General features: G+C 38.4%; 1 long non-coding RNA gene across 1 annotated transcript; it reads right to left on the bottom strand.

Annotated features, from left to right (window-relative positions):
• Nucleotides 1–7,776: 7,776 nt before the first annotated feature.
• LOC148113373 (uncharacterized) lies at nt 7,777–13,176 on the bottom strand. The gene is made up of 2 exons (XR_015734473.1): nt 13,087–13,176; nt 7,777–10,644 (listed from the first exon to the last, which is right to left on the bottom strand). It is a non-coding gene; the product is annotated as an uncharacterized LOC148113373 (long non-coding RNA).
• Nucleotides 13,177–14,245: the final 1,069 nt, after the last annotated feature.

Here is a 14,245-nt window from a genome sequence, read left to right as displayed (position 1 = left end):
TGTCTTATTTTCCTATATGCCTTCAGAATTTACATAATTCTACAAGAATTATCAAATCCCTGTATTATTAAAAATAATAGCACAGTTGAATATTTAGTTTACAGAGTTTATCTCTGATCTGTAATGGCAACTAGCCACACATTCCAAACACATTTTAAAAAAATGTCTCCTGTTCTGATACACTTAAAAATGAAAAACTTGTTTTGAGAAGGTTACAAAACCAACCTATCAGTATTTTAAAATTTTCAAAAATGAAGATTAATTGTATTTCCTAGTCATGATTTAAACTTTATGAAGATTATGTCTTAATGATTTTGGAAGAGACAAAATAATTTATTGAATGAGTCACTAATAGTTTAAAAAGGGTATCTAGGCACAGACAACAAATTAATGTTCAAAAGATTTCATAATATTACATTGCTTCAGTGAAGTAAATATTAAGGCTGCACAACACATTTTCAGTTTATAGGTGATAAAGAATTTCTTCTCATGAAGGCATATATAAAACAGAATTATGGTTCTCTTTTTCTAGTACATAGTGACATATAACTAAGTCTAGGAACCTTATTATTATGGTTCATTGCACAGTGAGCCAGATTTTGCATTTTTATCTAACTATTGAGTCTTTCCCAAGGACCTGAGATAGGCAGATGTTGGTCTGGTGGTGTTAAAGGCATAGTCGCAGGATTTACACTGTTCCAAGTAAAGCTGCCTTTTGCAATTGACTGGTGATAATTTTGTCAATAACTATGGTATTCAAATGATGCTCCAGTTGTTTTGGGATTGCGCCCAAAGCTCCTACGACTATTGATATTACCTTTGCTTTCTTTTGCCACAGTCGTTCTATTTCTATTTGCGGGTCTTTGTATTTTGTGATTTTCTCCAATTCTTTTTCTTTTATTCTGCTGTCACCAGATACCACCATGCCATCCAGACTTTTTTGTCTTTCTTATTGACAATTGTTAATTCTGGGACATTATGTGGCAGGTGCCTCTATGTCTGAATTCTAAAGAATTATTATTACTATTATTAGTTGTAGTAATACTAGTAAAAATAATAATGGTTGCTTTATTATGTGCCACCAAATTGTTTTTGACTCTTAGCAGCCACATAGATATATTTTTTCCATGCCGATCTGTCCCTAATTTTGTCCTTCAGATGTACTGTAACTGAAGAAGAAGTCTGAAGTGCACTGCCAGATATTTGGAGAACCCGCCTTAAACCAAAATAATCTAAATCCACAAATTTAATCTCATAATATATTTCCCAAATGATACCAGAACTTTCAAAGATGCAATTCATGAAGTGTAGTCCCTGAATTTTCCAGATAAAATGAGATGGGGAGTGGATTGTTCTAATTTACCTTTGTCATAATATTGGAGGCAGGACTATAGTATGAAAACATTAATTCTCCAGACGTACATCAAGAGCGCAAATAGAAAAATCTCCTTTGCATCTCTCCCTTATTCCTCCCACTTTCTTAATTCAATAGAGATTGCATTGGAGAACTTCCTAGTTGTTTATGTCCCAGATGTTTAGCAATGTAGACCAAAGCATCTTGATGAATAGGTCATCCGAGATGTCAGTACCAGAAACTAGTCTAAAGCATAGTAAACAAAGTTAGAGTCACCCCTAATTACTGGGATTTAACTACCAGTCATCAACTCCTCCTCTTCTCTCTATGCTATTATTTATAGAAATGATTGCTACACCATATTTAAAATTGAGATACACGCTTTATTTAATTGAGATTTAAATCTGAATATGTCTATAGTGATCTCAACTCCTCTCCTTACTCACCTAGCCATCATTCACATAGATTATACATTTGAATATGACGTGTGCATAATTAATATCCATTAAAGCCACCTACAGTATGCTGAAAACTTGCAGTTAAAAGAGGAGTCAAACAATTAAACCAATTACCCGCTGTTGTTACAATAACTTCTTGAAAACACACTGGCAAAGATGCTGATGGCTAAAGCAGGAGTTTTGAAAGAAAGGTTTTGGAAATTCCTGCTGGATTTATTTTAAGTGACATCCAGCGTATCCAGCTTGAAGAACTTTCTTGCCATTGAAAATGGCCTTTTACTCACAAATTAAATTGAGACTAAGAAAGGAGAAATCAGTCAATTTTGGTCTCTTTCAATTTTGTACATCTGTTCCATTCCTTTTCTGCATTAATTTGTGATTTAAATTTTCAAAAATTACATTTCATATGTATTTATTATTTTTCAATGTATTTTACTACTGTACAAAATATTTACATTATTTTTTTCACTTTAAAACATACCATAATATTCATTCACAGGGTGGCAGAGCCTCAAGCCATACTGTAAAATGTGGAGAAATAAAATATGAAGGATAATTAATATATGTCTTAATGTTTCTAAGTACAATAAAATATAAAAATGGTAAATAACTATCAAATCCAGATTTAAATTAGATTAGGTTAAAATAAATCAGTTCAAATAAAGTAAGAGTATGGATGAAGTAGGCTGATATTAGAATTATAAAGACCAGATTTCTCAAGATCCATCCCAGAGTGTATGCTGCTGCTGCTGCGTGCTGCGGAGGAGGAGGAGGAAGAGGAGGAGGAGGAGGAGGAGGAGGAGGAGGAGGAGGAGGAGGAGGAGGAGGAGGAGGAGATCGGTCTTGAAAGGAATTTATACAAGGGGTAGCATCATCACCCAGAACACTTCCCTGAGGGAGATGGGTAGTCTGGAAACATGAAATCTGGGTTCTTACAGCATTTCTGTGAAAGAGAATTAAGCATTTATCTCTCATTCATAAAAGAAATGTATTTAAGCAACTTAGGTGGAGAATTAAATGGAATTTGCACAAATACCCCTCAGATCCAGTGGCCTCTTCAGTGGCTTGTCTGACAGGTAACACCGCTTCTGGTGTTGACAGTCCTACGGGCACCATCACATGGGGCACTGGGTTTATACCTGAAATCCATAACTAATCCAAGGGCTTAAAGTGCAGAGAATACAAACTTTAATACATTTATGGAATTTTATTCCTCTAGTTCATAAACAAGGTGGCAGTGCAAGAATGTGCATGAGCATTTCTTTTAAAATGGCAAACCAATAATAGAACTCTTTAAAAAGTGATTTTAGCATTTTTCCTGATGTTAGACCACTTCTAACCATAAATCTACTAAACATTCCAGTAAATCATATTTACTGTTTTGAAAATGTAACTGTTTTCCATTCTCAGCTATTATGCCATCAAACTAGCACTTGGCTTTTGATATTCGGTTTGTGAACATGATACAACAGGCAAACTTGTTCATGTTCTTTTTTTTTCCTTGCTGGAGGCATAATTAATTTTCCATTTATCACAGGTGCATTTGCAATCAAGAGCTGAAGGAATTTAGCACCCACTCTCTGGAAACTAATCTCTTTGTCATCCATATTGATAGCTATCAGAGCTGTAATAGAAAAAAGGAATGTAATCTGAAGTAAAGCATATATATTGTACATACCTATCACATTATTGCCTTTCAGGGTAAGCAACATTACTACATAAAAAGAGTAAGAAGTAGTAAGCAAAAGAAATTAAAGGAAGGGGGGGGGAAATCTAGCTAAATCTAGTTTATATCAACACAGCATACCACACATCTCCATCTCTATCCTTGCAAATCATTATCACGCTCACTAATGTCCATAAACTACTTCATTCATTGTTCTTCCAATTTTTAGCCTCTCTGTTTCTGAGGATCTGTCTTATCAACACAGTCCAACTACAGATTTCCTTGTCTTCCCCTTTCTCTTATCCCAATTAATCTTCCTTTAAATATTAGTTTTGTAGTTTTATCCTTATCCATTCTCTCGATATGATCAAATCACCTCAATTATTTTTTTTTCCTGTACTCATGATTGTTACTTTGTATTCAGTTCACATTCATTCATCACCTTAGTTTTTCTTGTTTTGCCACATCTACTTTGCATATTCTCTTCTCTGGACTTTCCCTAAACTTCCAGTGCCAGGGAAGTTCAGCTACTTGGTATAAATGAATAGATGGAAACAAGATGAGAGCAGAAACAAACAGGGAAAAATATCTAGTTGGGCTATTTGGAGAACCAGGAATGAGAATCATGACAATTTGATCATTCTTTTTTTTTTAACACAATATCATACTTAGAAAAGATTCAAAGTTCCTGATTTTCTTGCTTTAAGCAAGGATATAAATATGAGGCTGTGAAAGCACCCAATAGCACAGAAACAGACAAGGATTTTTACAGATTTGTCTCTTTCACCAGATTCCGAGGCTGAAAATGGTGATCGAAATAGTCAAGTGGCAGGCATCAATTTTCTTCCCAGAAAAGGAATTGAATTAAAAAAAAAGTGTCCTTGTTCTATGATGACTAGATTGACTTCTGTTTCTTTCTTTCATTAATTACTTACAACCTTCCCTTGCTCCTATCTACCTATGACATAAATATCCCATGGCAATATTAATTTTGCATTATGTCCCTAAGATGTTACCATGTTCATCCTCAAGTCATGAACAAGACAGGTATATACTGTTCTTAGATGTCCAGGTGTTAAAAGTAGTGGTCCAAAGGCATACTTGTATAAAATCTGTTAGATTCAGACATCAATTGAGAGGAAGTTAGATGACTGCAGTGACTTCAGAAACAATAGACACAAGACAGAGATTGGCAATGGTGACAGCAAATGTCACGCCAGTATAATTTTCTGCCAACTTAAACATGGGTGTAAACTAGTGATGAAATTCAATTTTTTTTCCTACCGGTTCTGTAGGCGTGGTTTGGTGGGCATGGCAGGGGAAGAATACTGCAAAATCTCCATTCCCACCCCACCCCAGGGGAAGGATACTGCAAAATCCCTATTTTCTCCCCACTCCTGGGGGAAGGATATTGCAAAATCTCCATTCCCACTCCACTCTGGGACCAGCCAGAGGTGATATTTGCCAGTTCTCCAAACTACTCAAAATTTCTGCTACTGGTTCTCCGAACTACTCAAAATTTCTGCTACCGGTTCTCCAGAACCTGTCAGAACCTGCTGGATTTCACCCTGGTGTAAACCATTTCAGCCAGGGGTGGGTTCTACTTACCTTTACTACCAGTTTGCAATGGGGCCTCATGTGCACATGAACAAAGCGAGCGAGCATGCACATGCTCTTCTGCGCATGCGTAGGAGCGTTTTGATGACATCAGGGTCAGTGGGTGGAGCCTTCCGCCGGTTTTACTATCGGTTCTATAGAACCGATGCACCCACCACTGATTTCAGCCCAGTGAGAAAAAGTTCTTATAGCGCCATTTAGTTATTGCTAAGATGAAATAAAATATGTTCTTATTATTGTTTATGTTGGCAAAACAGTGGCTGGATAACTTTTAAAAAAAACATTGTAAATGGGAAAATGCAGAAATTATTGAAAAATAGAATAATCATTTCCAGATATGGTGAAGATTATGGGGAAAATGATAGCTGAAAGATTAAGCATGCACTGCAGCCAGTTCTACATCTATTTGTAGCTAACAACGAAGATAGGGGCATCATAAGTGAGAATAAATTATACAAAGGCTGTGCAAAATGTGAATTCCAGAAATAAAAAGCATTCAAACAGCTAAGACTGTATTGATTTCCTACTGAATATGAGAATAATATATACTGTACTTCTGAATCACTGTGGACAATTTACAATTTATATTGAAAATAATCCAAACAGCAATTCAAAATGTCTAATATAACTTAAAAGATCAAGCCAAATATAAATTCTAAGCCCTTTCTATTAACATGTTTTTTTATAGATTTATGTTTTATCCATCTCTAAGAATCTGGTCACAATTCTGGTTGTCTCAGCTCAAGAAGGATATTGCACAAAAGGGTCCCAAATAGTCCATTGACTGGTAGAACTCACCAATGTAGAGTTTTAGTATAAATAGCTTTATCTATTTAGTATGGATAAAGAAGGAAGATCACTATAGAATTATGGAGAAACGAACAAGGTTGCTCAAGGTTACTAAAATTTAAGAGAGAAAAAAATGAAGGGAGGCTCAAAACACAAAACATGAAATTCAGTTATCGATTTCATTACAAAAAGATGCTTTACTGATGGCCTTTGACTAGGTGGCTTAAAATGAAACTTGGATTCATAAAGCATAGGACTCTCTGTGTCTAGTAATGTCAATATGCTACTCCTAAATTCAGAGCAGGATGGTTCAGAATAGCAGTCATAGAAGACAGGCCCTGGAGGTCAACAGGCAGAATCTAAACACATTCCACTTCTGTTATGCTCCATCCTGCCTCTATAACTTTATTATTTTTATCCATTGCTTTTTATTGGTTGAAGCCAGCGGCCTAATAATTGGAATTATGTGGGTAAATCTGAAATAATTCTTGATACTTTGTATTTTAATTGATTAGTTCCACTGCCTTGAATAATACATACTGATTCATCTACTCATCAGATGGAGTCCATTCATGTTTTAGGTTCGGAGCTCTTCTTAAATTCACCTATAAAGTCCTAGAAATGAAATATCATTCTTATATCCTGTTTGTGGTCATCCTACTGTCATGTTGTTAGTTATCATCAAATAGTAAGTGCTAAGGTAAATATTATGCTCTTGGTAGGCAGGCAGGCAGATGAAATGACATTGAACAAAAACCTGAACGAGCAAGCATATGTAAAACTGCATTTCTGTTTTTCACACATGGATATTAATAGCTTGAGAGAGGCTCAAAACCATTTGAAATAATATTCATGCAGTAATCTGTTTTACATCTGTAATTTTTTTGTACATTATTGCTCTAACTGAAAAAGTAATTTAATCTCATTAGTTTCAGTGGTATTCAGTTTAATTTAATTTGTTCTCAGAATCAACTTTGCATTAATATGCAAAAATATTGTCTTGTTTCAATGTTTCATTATTACCTCTGCATTTTGACTTTGTGCTAAGAATTTAAGAAAGTACATGTTAGGACATCCTTTTGTGTTATTCCCATCACAGCACAGTCATGAAGTTGGTTGATTTGTGTTAGCCCTGCAAGTTAGCCCAGACAAGCAACATAACCAGGACTACTAGCTCTACATTTATTTTAAACATACATTAACAAAATCTTTCAAACCTGAAAGTATTTCCCCTCCTCTCCTTTTACTGTCTGGAAAACTAGAAAGGGCCCCTTTGGAAACGCTTCCCTTGCCATCTCCCCTTCTGTATAGGCTGAGACATCTTTTACATGCTGTTGTCTTGTCTGTGGTTTTGCCTCCTATCGCTCAAGGTCATTCCCACAGTTTGAAAGATAACGACTCACCTAAATTACCTCAGTGAACCATCATTGCATGGAGACTTGTACCTAAGGTGATCACAGCACCAGATGCTGCCATCAGAATGATGAGGCAGCCATGCACTGTTATGTCTCTTTGGGACATATGTGCAACTTCACAATGCACATGCAAATGAGCAGTCATACATCACAATGGCACAATGTAGAAACTGACCAACTTAACTCTCCTCTCCCCACTCCCCAGCCCCCAAGGACTTTACTTAAGACTTTTTCAATACCTTAACTATTAGTGTTTCTCAACCTTGGCAACATTAAGACATGTGGACTTCAACCCATATATTGACTGAGGAATTCTGGGAGCTGAAGTCCACACATCTTAAAGTTGCCATTGTTGATAAATCCTGCTTAACCATTTCATCACATTCCTCTCCATATTCAAAGATTAACATGAGGTGATTCACAGGCTTATTTAGAGAGCCAGCTGTCTACACTGTGTGTTTCTAGTAAAATATAAAATATAGTGAAATCTCATTTTAATGGACTAGTGAATAGAAGGGATGTGAAGAGAGCCAGTTTGGTCTAGTGGTTAAGGCGCAAGGCAAAGTTGTAGTCCTGCCTTGGGCTTTTTCTTCTGCTATCTTCAATTCTTCTGCTGCTTTTAAAAACAAACTGTGAAGATAAACACAATTAGACTTTTTCACTATTGCAATAACAACCACTGTGGCATATTTCCACAGCGGTTGGAGTAGACCAAGACAAGTGGACACCAGGAATAGGATACTGAAATTCTGTGTGTGTGTGTGTGTGTGTGTGTGAGATAGTTGCTATGAGTTTAGGAGACAAGGTATACAAATTCCCACACTGAAAAAAAAAATGGCTGCAGGATGCAAAAGAAAAAACCCCAGCTCAGATCCAGTTTCAAATAAATTGATACAGAATCAGAAATTATAATATGTGGCTTAGCTCTCCAGGAAAGCTGATCTCATGATGTCTAAAAAATGTGGAGATTCCCTGGAAAGTCTTCATAAATATATATATAGTTAAATTTTGCTGATTAATGTAGGAAAACTGCTCTTCTAATACAGTGTTACCCTCTTGATTATGTAGTACCTCATTTAATAAAGTGCTGAATATATACTGTACAAGTCATTACTCACTCATATGGCAATGCAGGCTGCTGTGCTGATAAAGCAAAACTACAGAGCCCAGACTAACCATTAAAAAGTTTTTAAAAGGGAAGAAAAATATTACTGTATGTCAAGAAACATCTTTTTTTTTTTTAAAAAAAAAAAGTTGCCTATTTGTATTTTAGAGGAACAAATTGTTTAACTTCCTTCCCATCAAGTCCCTTTATTGCTTACAAATATGGCTATTACTGGTAAGCTTCCCGTTTAAGGGCCTGATTGTGACATGAGAACATAAACTTGAAGTACTAAATGTGCTAGTAGAAGAGACCTCGGGTTAACTCTAGTAGAAGAGACCTAGGGTTAACTCTGGGAGTCATCTGGTCTCAATTTAGCAAAACCCTTTTCTCCAAATGCTTCGTCAGACTCCCAGAGTAATTTCAAATACAGTTATGTTCCTTTAGAAAAATAATCCAAACATGAACCGTACCCTAACAATTATGTACATTGGGATCAGCTAAAACTGATCTAGACAGATCAGTTAAAGAGTTAGACAGACTTTCCAGTGTTATAAAGACTTCCCTGGATTTAATAATAAAGTCTCTCTTGAGTTGAGTTTGAGTGCTTGTGACTTCTATGCTGTTTTCTTAATAACAGCATAGAACTGGTTACTACTGCCTTCTTCCAGGAAGTTTATTCAATTTTCCAGTCTTGTCTATAGCACCAGGATTTCCTGATGGTCTCCCATCCAACTAACCTTGAGGTTAGCAAGAACTAACCTTGCTCCTTGGTGTGAAATAAAAAAGACAATACTGTACAGTGAAGAAGGTGCTGGTAGAGGCAGTGGTGGGATTCAAATTTTTTAACAACCGGTTCTGTGGGCATGGCTTGGTAGTCATGTGACTGGGTGGGCGTGGCTGGATGGTCATGTGACTGGGTGGTCATGGCTGGGGGTCATGTGACTGGGTGGGCCTGGTCAACTCGATGTCACTCACATTGAGGGCCCTGCTCTGGGCTGCTGCCTGCTCAACTTCCACTCTGCCTCAAGTCCCGCATCCAGCCCACGAAAAGGAGGCATGCTGCTTCCAGGCCAGCCTGGTGGGGGGTTGGGCAAGTGGGCAGCACTCGGGGGAGGCATTTTCTCTCAGGCCTCCCACTCGGAGGCCCCATGGAAGCTGAAGCTGGGCCTGAAAGATGGCCCAGGGGGCCCAGTGGGCAGGTGAGGGAGGGGTGGCTGGCAGAGGAGAGATGTGGGCCACGTAGCCTCATGCTCCCTGGTCACCCCCTGCCCCCACCCACTGGCAGGTGAAACCTAGCAGCTGCGGAAAGTCGTCTGGTTCCTGGAAGACTGGCCAGGAATCTGTCAGGCTCGAACTAGGCAGGCTGGCTGGCTCGCGAGGTGGTGGTGGCTGCTGGACTGGTACTGGGATCGCTACTTGGGATGAAGCTGGACCTGGATATGTCCAGCTGCAGGGCGAGGCAATCTGATGGGGGTAGGCCATGGCCAGCGGCCGGGCAGGCGCAGGTCAACCACCCTTCCCAGTCCCGCTTCCCCAAGGGGGCAACCGGCTGTGCTTACCCGTTTTGCTGCTGGAGCAGTCAGGAGCAGTCTGAGACAGGCGTTCAGGAGCAGGCCAAGACAAACAGGAGGCCGTCGCATCGTAGACCGTGGCAAAGGCAGGCCAGCAGGTTGGACCGTGTGGCCACGTGGTCAAGGCAAGGAAGCCAAAGAGCAGCTGCAGCTATGGCACAGTGTGACTCTAACACACCAGCCAAAGTGTGCAAGGCCAATAAGTAGGGCAGGGCGGGGCCAGCCAGTAATTTAACAACCGGTTACCCAAACCAGCCCAAGCCAGCTGAATCCCAACCCAGGGTAGAGGGCATGATACAACCCCCCGCACCTAGCAGCAACTTATTGAATTGGGACAGAAAAGGTTTGGCATTCAGGTTGGTCTCCTTTTTGAAGAGTCACCCAAGTTTGAATTGGTTTCTGTGCAGGGGTGAAATGCTCCCAGTTTGGACTGGCTCGGGAGAGTAGGTAGCGATGTCGGCAGGCAGTTCGGAGAACCGGTAGCAAAAATCCCTTCCCCCCCCCAGCCTCCAGCTTGCTTACCTTCTCACGCCTGCCTTGCTTCGCTTGCTGTAATCCCTGCAATCCATTGCATCAGCAAGCAACTGAATCTTCCTGCCTGCAATCAAGCTCATCGGTGAGCAGCTCTTTCTGCCTGCCTGCCTGTAAGTTTTTTTCCCCCTTTGGGAGCTTTAAAAAAAATAGTTAATTGGGGTTTTTTTTAGTTGTTCTTTTTTTAGACCTAGCCATTTAAAGTTTAGGAAGTTTTAAATTTAGCTGCTTTTATATAAAAATAAAATAAAATAATATTTGTGCAGCTTTCTGAGATTTTGTGTGTTTCTGTAGTGTTTCACTCTAACTACACAAACAGACAAAATCTCACAAAGCTGTATGTGGAATTTTGTGTGTGTAAAGCGTGAAAGTTGGTTTTTTGGACTTTTTGTAGCTGTGTGAGGTTCCTGCTTGTTGCAGGGGCCATTTTGGGTCTAGCACAGCGGCTTTTACATTGTGGGTAAGCCTGTTGTGTTGGGTTGTGTTTGGTAGGTTAAAAAAGAGCAGCAAAGTGACGTCAACTTGGCCATGCCCACCTGACCAACAAGCCATGACCACCCAGTCACCTGACCACCAAGCCCCACCCACTAATTAAGCCGTGCCCACAGAACCGGTAGCGAAAATTTTTAGATTTCACCCGTTTCTGTATATTACTGAGATACACTATGACTTCTTACTAATCTCCTGGAGGAAAATAGAAAAAGAGCATATCTCTATATAAACAATGCTAGGCACCCCCTTTCCTCCTTTAACATTAAAACCTGTTGTGTTTTTTTGTGTAGCATATTGAATGAACTCAAACTATGACTATCCCATGGACAGAAACTCATAAAAGCAATGGCAACAACCCAAAAGACCAAGGAAATAGAGCAATTTTCTATGAAAAAAGTAATTTGAAGCTGTATTTTTGAGGAGGAGAAATATTAACAGAATATAATAAAGGATGATAAAAATTTAGGAAATATTTTTAACAGTGCTGTAAATTACAGCAGATGTTGTTCAAAATTAATTTGTGCTAGAATAAAAGAGGCTCATGAGGTCGTGACTCTTTCTGATAAAAATCGCAAAAAGCTCCCATAAAATTGGCATATAAAAATAGAATAATGAGGATAACTTGTATAGTTTATAAACGAAACAGACTACTTCCATGATAGACCACTTGCCCAGAAGTAAGTGACTTGTTCAAAAAAGGTTTGCTATTATAAAAGCATAGAACTCCTGATTACAGTCAAGCCTATTAAATACAGATCAACATTTTCTCCAGCCATAAAAGTCTAGTGAGTTATTCAATAAAGACCCAAGAGTGTGCTCTATTCCAAGCCTAATTTCCACACTCCATTAACAGATCACAGATTTAAATAAGCAGCCTGGTATCTGTGATTACAGAACAGAGAATTGAAAAAGTACATCATGTTGCAGAGTAAATAGTTCCTGAATAATTCTTGGCATTATCCAGTTACTCTTCATTAAGCCTTTTCCTGAAGTGAAATAAGGTTACATATTGTGAAGAAAAACATTAATCCATAACCACACAATGTACATGTCTCTCCAGCAAAATGTAGCTTCATCCACATGAATCTGTGGTTGGCCAGAGACCACTTTTACCTCCATGGATTATGTTGGGAGCTTACAAAGAGGCATGTGAGTGGCCATTGGGAGTGGGGATTGAGTGTGAATGAGTACCGCTATTTGTTTTATTAAATTTCTATGCCACCCATCTCACTAATACAGCAACTCTGATACAGAATGCATATTTAACAGATTAACAGAGTTGGAAGGGATCTTTGCAGGTCATCTAGTCCAACCCCCTGCCCAAGCAAGGAGACCCTACATCTCTACCTAGGATCGAATGCTGACTAGCAGGGAGTTCTCTTAAAAGATAGGAGATAGGAAGGATAAGAGACAATGCATGATGGTGAACTCAGTACCATTTTTTTAAAAAATCTAAGTTTTAACCAAGAATAAGCTTTTAAGTGAAAGACTGCGATTTCTGGATCTTTAAAATGAATTCTTCAGCTCAGAAAAAAAAACCTGATTGGAATTCTCTTGTTATATAATTTGATGTGCATATGTTTTACACCTGCCTCTGACTGATGGATCTTGGATTTCTAATAAAATCAACAAGTAGACATATAGCATATGAATCTACTCATTTCTGGTTGAAAAAGCCATGTTCGCACAATCTCAGCTAAAGTTTGTTTCTGAATTTATATCATATAAACTGATTAGAAATAATCCCAAAGATATACATTCTAATATACAAATGCAGTTTACATTGGGTTATTCTGGCCAAATCTCTTTTTCATAAGGATGGAATCAATCTCTCTCTCTCCTTCTCTCCCCCCCCCTCTCATACTGGCCATCTCACTCTTAGAGTGACTACGTTTACAATAAAGCTAAAAACAGAAAAAAACATATAAAAATCTAATACATCAATAAAAGGAGTAAAACCAGGATAAGGTAAGTTAAACATAAAAATGTGGACAGAGGGCTTCAAAGCACTAACCACCCCCAGGTTGGCAGAGTCAGGTCTACTAATGCTTTTGAAACACCAGAAATGTGGGGGGGGGGTCAGCTCACCTCTGGGTGAGGAGGATATTCAAGAGGGCAGGAGCAACAGCAGAGAAGGTTGTCTTCTTGGACCCTGCCTGCTGAAATTTTTTAACTGATGGACCCATAACAAACTTTCCCTGCCTGCCTGACCAGGTGGGAAATGACATTATGATGGAGGTAAGATGGTTGCTCAGGTAACCTGGCCTCATGAGATGTATTTGACCTGATTTTGATTTCTAAGGGTTTGCTGTTGACCCCATTCATGTATATACTGAATGTTGACCTCATTCACTAAAGCACAGAGATGTGAGTGATAACTACATTGGGAAATCTTGGAGATATGTTTGTCCATATGGATAATTGCATTACATCATTCTACATCATGTTGAGGCACTTTTCAACAAGCCTTTCTAAAATAAAGTTCTCCTAGGAGATACATGTATTTTACTACAAAAGAGACAAATGCTTTTACTGGTGTGATTGCTCCCTGAATAATTCAGATTCTTAGTGTAATGATTGCAAATTAAAAATGTAAAACCAATAAACTGTCTTATTCTATACTAAGGACTTTTCCTCAAGCAGACTGACTCCCATGAATAAACTGTAGAAATCTTGGCTGGGAATAACCCTAATTTTTCCAGATTTTAAGTTTATTCTTCACTTTGACCACAGTATCAGCAAATTGTTTTGCTTGGATCATGGCTAAGATGTCCCCCAGTTAGTGAATTCCCTCGTTTCTTTTCCCCTTCCACTCATGCCAAGAGAGCAGCAAACTTTTTTCCTTCTGTGCATGTCTTTTGAGAACTGGGTGGGGGGGAGTGAATAGGAGTGTCACAAGTAAATGCCTTATTCTCCATTATGTAAATAGTACATGAACAGGGTATCAAGGGTTAACTTATTCTTCACCTCTTAATATATTCATATTTCACCACTCCCATATCTAGCTCCACCCATTGTATATATAAGGAGCCGCATACGTCCATTTTGTGCTTCTATCTGTGAATATTCAGTGAATATAGAATGCCTTATGTAAATAAATAGTGATTTATTTGAATTTATAATTCTCAACTTATTTATTGAGTCTGATCCTGAAAATATCGTCACAATCTGGTAGCAGAGGATGGTTGAATTGACTCAATAAAAACTTAAACATGTCTAAAAGAGATAGGCCCAACACCAGGGCATA

This window comes from Pantherophis guttatus, chromosome 5, assembly GCF_059756535.1.
Source record: "Pantherophis guttatus breed Tessera chromosome 5, ASM5975653v1, whole genome shotgun sequence".
NCBI lineage: Eukaryota > Metazoa > Chordata > Lepidosauria > Squamata > Colubridae > Pantherophis > Pantherophis guttatus.
This window is presented reverse-complemented; position numbering and strand designations above follow the sequence as displayed.